This window comes from Haplochromis burtoni, unplaced genomic scaffold (genome assembly GCF_018398535.1).
Source record: "Haplochromis burtoni strain Fernald_Lab_line unplaced genomic scaffold, NCSU_Asbu1 Contig_426, whole genome shotgun sequence".
NCBI lineage: Eukaryota > Metazoa > Chordata > Actinopteri > Cichliformes > Cichlidae > Haplochromis > Haplochromis burtoni.
This window is the reverse complement of record NW_024582787.1, coordinates 369,716-379,286: the sequence shown is the minus strand read 5'-3', so window position 1 is coordinate 379,286 and position 9,571 is coordinate 369,716. Positions and strand designations below refer to the sequence as shown.

At 41.7% G+C, this 9,571-nt stretch overlaps 1 protein-coding gene across 1 annotated transcript in view; it reads right to left on the bottom strand.

Moving 5' to 3' along the window:
• Positions 1-8,771, bottom strand: part of LOC121812070 (synaptic vesicle glycoprotein 2C-like) — a 58,150-nt gene extending 49,379 nt beyond the window's left edge. The window contains exon 1 of the mRNA XM_042213207.1: positions 8,680-8,771. The gene's annotated coding sequence lies outside the window, so the exon portion shown is untranslated. The remainder of the gene's footprint in view (positions 1-8,679) is intronic.
• Positions 8,772-9,571: the final 800 nt, after the last annotated feature.

Here is a 9,571-nt window from a genome sequence, read left to right as displayed (position 1 = left end):
TTGTTTGTTTGTTTGTTTGTTTGTTTGTTTGTTTGTTTGTTTGTTTGTTTGTTTGTTTGTTTTAGGGAGCTGGCTCTTGGCTACATTAGCCCCAGCATAAAGCAGAAGAGCCATTTTGAAGTAATAAAATCCAAGTCACAGATTTAAGGCAATCAATAACTTCTTATATTTTTAGTTTATTCATTTTTTGTATTACAGAGACAGTAACAAAGGCATATGTGTAAGGGAATAGGAAAAGGGAAACAAATAATTAATATGAGCTAAAATAAGGTAATTGTCTGCTTGACTTTCCATTACTTTCCATTTTAATCACACTGTGTGCTTGTCTATATGTGCTTGCACAGCTTTTTTGCATGTCTACACTCAGTATTATATGACATACATATCCAGGAATTACATATATCTTTCTTCCATCTGATGCACATGAAGAACCCAACGCCTCTGAATGGCTTGTTGGTTGGATTTAGCCATAAGGACTAGTGACTGGACCAGTGTATGACTATCAGGATAAACCAAGCAGAAGAGACGGTGGGTCACAACTTGGCAATGCAATGAAAAAGAAATATTCTCTGCTGCCTACCCATACTTTATGTTTACTTTAAATAACAGCATGAATGTATGCATTTTTATTTGATTATCAGTGTGAACGTTGACAAACAATCTAGGTAAATCAATGCTGTTAGGCACCCAGTTGTCCTCCTTAACTAAAACTTCAAAATATATTGAAAGCGCTTTTTAAGGGCTGGACTTCATAAATTATAAAAATATAAATTACCAACATATGCCAGGTGTTGACATTATAGGACTAATACAATTTCCTAATGTTTTTAATCTTATAATTGTGACATATTCATGGTTATAGTGTGATTTTCAAATCAGGTCTACAAAGAGAAAGCTTATAAAAGAAAAAAAATGGTCCACAGACTTGTATGGTGAGAGAATGGTCCAATTTTCATATACTGAGAGCAAAATATGCAACAAATGTCCTCACTGGAGGAACTTGATTGAACTTAATGAAAGAGCAGTCTTATGTGTCACTGTTTATAACACTGGACACTTATCCTTTCCTGGATGGTCTGCCTAAAACAAAAATATTCATGGTTTGAGTTCAGAGCATACCCACTTCTTCAGAAAGTGCCACTCCTCCTCCTCTGTCTGCACTCAGCGTCTTTATATCTGTTCCTTTTAAAAGGTGTCAGTGACTCATGATTCTCCAAAAAACGTTGGAGGGTAAAAGAGTTCAATGCAAAAGTCTGGGCAGAGAGAATAAGCAATCCCCAAAAACTCATCCTATTCTGCACAGCTAGAGAAGGGCCATTATGAACTTCAGTGAAAGAAGCTTGGAAGGACATCCCTCTTAGTCAAATAAAAATGCAGATGCATTTGCATTTCTATCCAGCAGTTGTTGTTTAATGTAAGGGTTGAAGTGAATAAAAAAAAAAATCTAATATCAAGACACACACACGTGTACACACAACACCTGTCACCTGTAGTAACATCATGAGCTGTGTTCAGAAATCATCATGTAGGTATATAAAGTCATACATTTTACCATGATTATCATCTCACATGTTCCCTTTTTCTTTTCATGAACGTCACCAAGTCATTGATCAATCAAAAACAATGCTAATATGCAGGGTGAGAGGTGAGTGGGTGGAAACAGTGAATGGAGAAATAGTAAGAGGACAGATGAAGAGATTTCTGTCCTGTGTGCCACTGCGTGAATAATAAACTGATTGTAATACCAACCATAACTCCTTTCAAGTGCTCTACTATGGCTTTACCATCAAGGATTTAACTTTCTGAATGAGGCCTGTAGAGGCTGAAATGTAGCTGTTAGCCTTTTAGCAGTTTCCTTGAGCATTGCACAGTCATGCACTGCATGTTCTCTCCAGCAAATTGCCAAAATGTCTGCCTTTATAAAGGCTTCTTTATACACTTGCTCATAATCAGTTAGTCAAGTGCATTTGCTTAGCTCTGAACTTCTTTTTAGTTTTTCACAGGACTGCATAAAATCCCCATAAAGCTTCTTTTTTGACATGACTGTATTTCTTTTTTAGATCTAGAGATGGTAAATGGTAAATGGCCTGTATTTGTATAGCACTTTACTTAGTCCCTAAGGACCCCAAAGCGCTTGACACTACAGAGAAGATATAAAGGTGTCTGAAGTCTAAGAACATAGCTTCACTAAGCTAGTATTAGTTCTAGGATTCCAGAGAGGCATTAGGAGCCAGCGAATGGGCAGATCTCAATGCCCAAGTCAACAATTTCCTTGTATGACCAAGCACACAACAGCTGGATGGTCACAGAACAGTCCCATGCCACCAAATATAAAGTACTGGTAGAATAACAAGATTGCAGATGTGGACAGCAAGTCTGTGTAAAACTACATTCTCCTACAAGAAAATCAGATTAACCACCTCCAGTTCACAAATAAATGTAGCTTAGTTAATATATGTACGAATTCAAAAGTCTTACAGGGCTCTCACAGATTCATATGACATGAGTTATTTGTAAAACTTGACAAAATTCTAAGTCAGAGCTTCTATATAGCAAATTTGGTGAAAGATGCCAAGAATTATCCAATTTGGGTATTATTTGGGTGCCCAGAAAGAAATCTATGAAGCTGCATTATTAAAATTAAAATCGGGTCTCCTTGGTCTTTTTGGATCCAACACCACATTGCAGACTCATTTTTCATCATATCAATTTCAACTCATACTTATGACCTCACTCTGTCAGCCCAAGATTCTGTGCAATGTAATCTTGTAATTAGCTGCTTCAGCGTTAAAAGAAATGAATCCAGAGACAATTTTGAGAGGATCAAACAAGCAGCATCACCATGTCAATTGCTGTGTCACTTGAGTACTCAGTGCTAATGGCTCAAACCAAACTGGTCTTGAAACTCTGAATTCCACACACCTTAGTGTATCTTTCATCTTGGCAATATCTTCTTGATAAAACAAGCATCCATGTACCAGCCAAAGTACAGTACACAAACCACCACATTGGTGTTGGTCACATATGATGGCAGATAGACAGACGCATAATATGACAACTATACTAGCTGCACTGTAAGCATGCATTAAAAAGTGTGTTTGTGTGCGTTCAAATGCATCTGTATGGCAGCACAACCACAATGGTTTAGTGAAATACTGTAAACTCTCATTTATATAGGGCTTAAAATGTGCAAATAAGTGTTCTCAAAGGCTCTTCTAAATGTACTTCACTTTTTTGCAATCTTCTCCAAAACTCTCAATATTACACCCTTGGGCTGTACACTTCGATAATATACTGCAAAATTGTTCTGAGTAATTTAGTTGGATGTGTGATATGGAGTTTAATTGATTTCTAATTATACGCCCTGGTGGGTGCATAATTTTATAGGTAAAAAAACAAAGCAGGTTGTTAGCAAGGTCTACTTTAGAATGCATCAGGATGCACTGCTTTGTATTCCGTGTAATTACACACTCCACTCATAATCCTGCTCTTACTTAACACATACACACCTCTGAAAAATGTATTTTGAGAGGTAGATAATTGCTTGGTTTTGCTTTAACTTCCAAACTACTGAATAAGTACTTCGAAACAAGACAAATTGATTCAGAAAACTAATAATGGTGTGGCAGTTTGGAATTAACATGACTAAAATTTGTTGAAAATTATAAATTTAACTAGTTTTGATTATGATTCTTAGATTAGAATTAAAACATTAATTTTAACAGAACTTATTACTGATTTCAAACCTACTAAAAAAGCAGTGTCAGATCATTTCTAGCACCCAATGAGAGTGAATGGAGAATTCCCTTCCGATAAAAATTCCAAGAATTTGGCCACCATCTAAAAACTTGGTTTAATTTTGGAATTTTCAACACACAGCTTTTTTTTGTTCGAGTTATTTCTGACTTTTCCCCCCCCATCTTCTCATCAAGCAGCATCAAAAGCTCAAGGTATCGCTGAGGGATATTAAGGAACAGGAGGAAGGGCCTGTGGAATAATAGGTTAAAACAAGGTTAATTACATTTCTTACCACACAGGGGTAAAGTGCTGGAGACAAGGAGGTGACTGAAAGACTGTGAGATGAAGGGAATAAGCTCAAAGTGGTAGAAAGGAGGGGTTAAGAGGCATTTTTAATGTTGTGAATCCCACCAGGATTTACTCTATGTCTGAAAAAAAATTGGCCTCTTCCCTATAGCTGCAGAAAAGGCTACACATTTTTGGCTTTTCAAATCAAAATCAAATCAAATCAAATCACTTTTATTGTCACATCACATGTGCAGGTACATTGGTACAGCACATGTGAGTGAAATTCTTGTGTGCGAGCTTCACAAGCAACAGAGTTGTGCAAAATACAATAATGTAAACAAGCAAAATACAAGAATGGCTACATCTGAAACTAATAAATATATGTACAATATATAATAGTATATGCATTTCTGGATGTGTATACTAAATATTTTTCTACGGGTGTGGTGTGTGTGTGTGTGTGTGTGTGTGTGTGTGTGTGTGTGTGTGTGTGTAACACATATTTTACAAATTAAATAGAGTAAACAATAAATAAAATATATAAAAATATACAGAGTTGAGACATGTGCAAAACAGTGGCATTACTGTACAGTATGGAGTGCATAATGTTAAAGTTCCAGTAGTGAAGCTGAGGTGGAAGAAGCTGTCTCTCAGTCTGCTGGTACGGGACCGGATGCTGCAGAACCTCCTTCCTGATGGAAGCTAGTCTGAACAGTTTATGGCTGGGGTGACTGGAGTCCTTGATGATCCTCCCCGCTTTCCTCAGGCACCGCTTCCTGTAGATGTCTTGGAGGGAGGGAAGCTCACCTCCAATTATCCGTTCAGAGCACCGCACTACTCGCTGGAGAGCTTTGCAGTTGTAGGCGGTGCTGTTGCCATACCAGGTGGTGATGCATCCAGTGAGGATGCTCTCAATGGCACAGTGATAGAAGGTCCTGAGGATGCGGGGGCTCATGCCGAATCTTTTCAGTCTCCTGAGAAAGAAGAGGCGCTGCTGCGCCTTCTTCACTGTTTTGTTTGTGTGTACTGACCACGTAAGATCCTCAGCCAGATGTACACCAAGGAACCGGAAGCTGCTCACTCTCTCCACAGCAGCGCCGTTGATGGTGATGGGGGTGTGTACTTCTCTGCACCTCCGGAAGTCCACTATCAACTCCTTTGTCTTTGCGACGTTGAGGGTGAGATGGTTGTCTTGACACCAGTGGGTCAGGGCGCTGACCTCCTCCCTGTAAGCCGTCTCATCACCGTTGGTGATAAGACCCACCACTGTAGTGTCGTCCGCAAACTTCACAATGATGTTGGAGTTGTTAGTGGCTGTGCAGTCGTAGGTGTAGAGTGAGTACAGGAGAGGGCTCAGTACACACCCCTGTGGAGCACCAGTGTTCAGTGTGATGGGGGATGAGGTGATGCTGCCCAGTCTGACCACTTGGCGTCTGTCAGACAGGAAGCTAAGGATCCAGCTGCAGAGGGAGCTGCTCAGTCCTAGATCCTGCAGTTTCCTGTCCAGCTTCGAGGGAACGATGGTATTGAATGCTGAGCTGTAATCTACAAACAGCATTCTCACATACGTGTCTCTCTTCTCCAGGTGTGACAGGGCAGTATGTAGTGTCAGGGCTATGGCATCATCAGTGGACCTGTTGTGGCGGTATGCGAACTGTAGAGGGTCCAGTGAGTCGGGTAGTGCAGAGCAGATGAAGTCCCTGACCAGCTTCTCGAAGCATTTGCTTACGATGGGGGTCAGGGCTACAGGTCGCCAGTCGTTCAATGAGGAGATGGTGGAGGATTTGGGTACAGGGACGATGGTGGCCATTTTGAAGCAGGCTGGGACTACAGACAGAGAGAGGGAAAGGTTGAAGATGTGGTGAACACTCCAGCCAGCTGAGCCGCGCATGACTTGAGGACGCGGCCGGGAATCCCGTCCGGACCAGTAGCTTTGCGTGCGTTCACCTTCCTGAAGCACTTCCGCACATCCTCCTCAGACACAGTGTGCGCACTGACGTCATCCGCGGTGCGCACACTGTCCGGTCTCATGGTGTTCGCTGTGTCGAATCTAGCGTAGAATACGTTTAGATCCTCACACAGAGAGGCCGTGGTCTGCGGTGTGCTGGTTTGTTCCCAGCAACAGCAGTGTGAGATGTCTTTTGTCAGTTGTTAAACAGATAATCATATAAATGCAGTCAGTGAGGCAGATAAAATGCTATTTTTGATACCTATTCATTTTGCCTAACATGCAAAGTTCCATGACAACAGCCTGATTTACCTTGGCCCTGTGATCTTTTGTGCGTCACATGGTCAAGCCCCAAGGAGAGCAGATACTTTTGTCTACAAACCTTCTGCAAATGCCAAAGTGTCAAGTTACTTTGCCCCTTGGAGGCAAAAAAATGACGCACGCATTCATATTGAGGTAGGAGAGTTTGATATTTTATTTATTTATTTGTTTATGTTAGCTTCATAGATGATCTGATTTGAACAAATTCACATTATGTTTTGTTTCATGTGCGTATTACCTGGTCCTTTAATGCAGAGTTTACAAGCAAACTTCACAGCAGTATTTATCCATTATGACACTTGGCTGTTTAAGTGTTGTTATATTGGAGATTGATTGCATAGAGGAACTGAAAACTTAGAAGCAGAAAGCAACATGAATCTGATGATGATGATGCTGAAAAATGCTTTGGGGCTCCACCTTCATCTATTCTTTCATGTCTTCCCATCACAGGAATAAATGGAAGACCAGTGATTATCAAAGAGGAAAATAACGTCTTTGAAGCTCTCTACTCTCCGCAAACCTGCCTGTGTACTAATTATAAGCACTGCTAATGACATGTGCGCATGTGTAGGTGTAAAGATGCTGTCGAGTGGATGTGTGAGTAAGTGTCATTTGAAACTTAATGCATTGAGACAAGTGTGGGCGAAAGTATAGGAAGGGCACATCAGTCAAAGCAACATGTAATCACGTTTACATTACATTAATTACATTAAGTTAACCTAAGGACAAGGACACCTGGACCAACAAATAGAAAAACACATGCTTGTTTATAAAACTACAAACAAAAAAAGCATCTTCTGTTCTCGCCAAAGACATGGGAGAAAAAAGACTTCAGACTCCAAGAACAGCTGGAAATGAAGACGGGGGTGGCAGCCTCAAGGTTCACGATCCATAAGATGAAGAGCACTGTTCACAAAAATTTGCTGAAGGTACAATAGAGGTAGAATTTTCGATAAAGATAGAAATGAACACTGACTCAGTTTATCCTTCTGGTGCTGAACAGTCTAGTTGTAAGATATCAGGATGTGGAAATAAATAACTCACCAGTGGTCACAGATAAAAAAATAAAAAAAAACAAGAACTGCTAATCAAGGAGAGATTCAATGAAACTGCATGTGGTGGTGTGGTAGAGTAATAATATGCAATATGTATAGTTAATAATTTGTTTGCTAAAGTCTATTTTAAAAATGCACTTGTTCAGGTGTTCATCACAGAAAAAAACTTTGTTTGCTAGTTGTGGTCAGAAGTTTCCATACACTTTTAATTAGGATGAATGTAATAGTAATTTGGGGCATTAAATGATTTCTAGGGTGGAACAATTGTACATTAATTATTTTAAAAACAAAAAAACAAGAATTGGTTTGGATTTATTTTGGAGTTTCTCTCATCCACAAAGCATAAAAAACAAATATATACCCTCACTAATATTTGATTAAAATCACTTAGCCCAACCAGATCTTTGATAGATATCACCAAGGTTGTGGCATAACTCTGGCTAGATATTAGACCAGCTCTTCTTGGCATAATTTGTAAAGTTTATTTAAACTGGCTGGCTTTCTGGCACAGACCCAGCTTTAAAGAGTAGTCCACGAATTTCAATAGGTTTAGGGTTGAGGCTTTGGGAAGGCCATTCTAGAACTTTAATATCAGCCTTTTTTTTTAATGTGTTTGGGATCATTGTTCTGTTTGAACACCCAAGTGTCCAAGTTTCAAACCTCTAGTTGTTGATTTGAAGTGAAGCTTGGAGGTAATCCTCCTTCTTCATTATTCAATCGACTTGTACTTGCAATGTACAAGCAGCACTGAAAGCAAAACAGCCCCAGAGCGTGATGATGCCTCTACCATGTTTAACAGTTGGTCAGTGTTCATAGGTTTGGAAACTTAATATTTACTCCTCTAGGCTACCTTATAATTTTGGTTAATATCTAAATCTTTGTCTAGTACTTTTCTCCAGAAACCATATGGTGCAAATTTCAGTCAAACTTGAAGATGTCAATTTTGGAGTGAGGGTCTGTTTTCTTTAAGGGTGACATTGGTGTTCTAGCAGTTTCCACTTCATAACAGGGTCTCATTTGAGGGTGAGAATCTGGGTCCTCTTCCAGATCTTGGCAAAATGATAAATACCAAATACTTTGTATTTAGATACAGTTTTTTGAATTGATAAAATTTCTGTCGCGATCGGGCGAATTACACACAGTAATTCGGCGTGCCCGCGTGGCGTGCTGGCTAGACCCAAACGCGGCGAAGGCTAGCGATGGGTTGGAACAGGCACGCAATTATTCTAGTAACGATCAGTGCACGAAGCGTGGCTTCGTAACTGGCGTTACAGACGGAGAGCGAGCAGAGCAGGGATGAGAAAAGGAATCAAGAGGGAAAACACTCACAGTTGCTGAGGCAGGCGGAGACTGACGTCGGCAAGGTGTCGGAGCTCCTGACATGAAGAGAACGATATCTGAACGACGAACAGGTAGGTGGTGTCTCTCTTTTAAACCCGGCCCCATGATCAGCTGATCACTACCTGACAGATCCCACCCCCCACCCCCGAAGACCAGCAATCGACGGTCCAGGACGGCAGAAATCCGAGATGAGGGAGGGATCCAAGATGAAGCGGGACGGCACCCAGGAGCGCTCCTCAGGACCGTAACCAGCCCAGTCCACAAGATACTGGACCCCTCGACCCCGGGGACGGGAGTCCAAGATCTGCCGGACAGTGTAGACAGGATCCCAATTGACAAACCTGGGCGGGGGGGGAGGCGCCAGCGAGGAAGTAACGTGCCGTTTAAGCTGCAAGACGTGGACAACCGGATGGACCTTCATGGCGGATGGAAGCCTGAGACGATAAGTCACGGGGTTGAGCTGGGCAGTGATCTCGTACGGGCCAACGAACCTGGGAGCGAGCTTCTTGGACTCGGTGCGGAGCCTCAGGTGCCTTGTGGAGAGCCAGACGCGATCCCCCAGCTGAAAAGGATGACCCGGGCGGTGGCGGCGACGATGCTGCTTGGTGTACAGAGCGTTGGCTCGGGAAATGGCAGCCCGCGCCTTGATCCAGGCCTGACGACAGCGGCGGACCATCCGTTCAGCAGCAGGCACGTCAACCTCCACCTCCTGATGGCTGAAGATGGGAGGATGGAAACCATGACAGATTTCAAAGGGCGAGAGACAGGTGGCAGAAGAGATGTGAAGGTTATGAGACAGCTCAGCCCACAGCAGGTAACGAGGCCAGAGCGACGGTTTGACGGAGACGAAGCACCTCAAAAAGCGCCCCAGCTGTTGATT